Raw genomic sequence first — 1,750 nt, 5'->3', positions numbered from 1 at the left:
CTGCAGGGGAGGGGGTGGGGGAGGGACAGGCAGTGTGGGGACCGGGCACTGGGCGGGGTGCGCCCTGGTCAAACCTGCCCTCTGCTCCCAGGAGAGCCATCAGACCCCTGCCTGGCGCTGTCTCCCCACCGTCTCCCCACACAGCAGAGGGGACCTGGGCCCCCTTCTCCACGGGGCAGCGCTGTAGCTATTTGGATGCAGCCGGCCAGGTCCACGGCTGCACCGCCAGTTCCTGTATTTGTTGGGTTTTATGTGACCATGTGTCCGACCCTCACCATGCTGGCTGCCTCCTCTCCTGGCCGGAAGCATCCGGAACCGCTGGGACCGAGCAGGGCCAGAGTGTAACTGTGGGGAGCAGCGGCTTCAGCCTGTGGCTCCTGGCTATGGCCTGGGTCCCAGTCACTTAGGGTGACGGCTACATGTGGATTCCCAGGCCCTACCTGGGCCCTCGTCCTCCTTCACACCGAGATGGGGTGGGTGCCTCTGTGTTTATCTCGCTCCCTGTGTCATACTATGCACATGTCGGTGGGAGAACTGCTGCCCTTGAGTGAGTCTGTGGGTGCACGGAATGCACAGGGGGGAAGAGCCTGGTGGCAGACTGAAGGCATGGGGGGGGGCAGGTCAGATGTGGGACACAGGGAAGGTTTGGGGTGTAGGAACCCCCAGTGTCAGAGGGAAAGGCAGCCCCGTGGAGGGGGAAGCTGGGGACTCAGAGCCCAGTTCTGCTGCAGGTGCTTCCTGGGACTTTTCCTCGGGCAGGGTCACTAGGTCAGGCGAGGTCAGGGCTGCCCACCTGATGCCCTTGTAATTGGCTAGTTATTTGTAACAGGAAAGGAGCAAACGGAAGGCCAACCGGTATAGGCATGGCATCTGGGCAGCTTCCCCAGGAAGTTGCAGCTTTACATGCCCCCAGGCCCCGCAAAGGGGAGATAGACGCATGCCCAGTAAAGCTGGGGGCACTAGGGAAGGTGCTGACTGCCAGTCACGCCTGGGAGCAGAGGTCATTGGCCAGAATGGGCGTGGCAACTGCCAGCGGGAAGATTTTGTGTACTTAATCCCCTGAACAAAAAAGCGCGCTCTCTTGGTCTCCTCCTCTGCTCTGGGGGAGTGTCGTTGCAGGGGGCGTGCTCTCCTGGCTTCCCCGCATTCGCCCACACGGCCCTCCGCCCTGTGCACCCCACCCGCAGTGGACGATGGACTGCAGCCAGCCTGCAGCGGAAGCTCTGGACACTGGCTCTGCTTCTAGCGCTGCCGACCCCCCACCGGCACGCCTTCCAGGACTGGACGAAGGGGAATGGGACTTTGGAAACCCAGCGATGGGGAATTCCATGCAATAAAAACCACGCCTCCTCCTGGGCCAGTCTCGGAAAGTATCGTTAAGGACCCCACCCCCAGCACTCAGTGGGGAAAGGGACCCCCCCTCACTTGCACAGATAACATAACTAGGAAAAGAGGGGTGAAGACTATACTCCTCGTGAGTTTTTAAAACACAACACAGGCCGGGGATCCTCTTCATCCATCCCTCTCCCCCCACTGAGGCCGAGTGCTCCCAATCCTTGCCATCCTGGAATCAGACGCCGAATTCTGCGCACCTGAGTGTGTGTGTGTGTGAGCATTCACCTGATTCCCAAAGGGGCCAAGACCCCTAAAAGGGTCAGGTCGTTGGCCTGCATCCTCCTTATGGCTCCTCCCAGCTGCCTGGTAAGTGGAAATGGGAACTCCCCCAGTATGGGCTGTGCTCACTGGCCTT

At 60.7% G+C, this 1,750-nt stretch overlaps 1 protein-coding gene across 1 annotated transcript in view; it reads right to left on the bottom strand.

Moving 5' to 3' along the window:
* Positions 1-1,750, bottom strand: part of B3GAT1 (beta-1,3-glucuronyltransferase 1) — a 9,867-nt gene that overhangs the window by 5,558 nt on the left and 2,559 nt on the right. The window lies entirely within an intron of this gene.

Source organism: Myotis brandtii, unplaced genomic scaffold (assembly GCF_000412655.1).
Source record: "Myotis brandtii unplaced genomic scaffold, ASM41265v1 scaffold636, whole genome shotgun sequence".
NCBI classification, from domain to species: Eukaryota; Metazoa; Chordata; class Mammalia; order Chiroptera; family Vespertilionidae; genus Myotis; species Myotis brandtii.
This window is presented reverse-complemented; position numbering and strand designations above follow the sequence as displayed.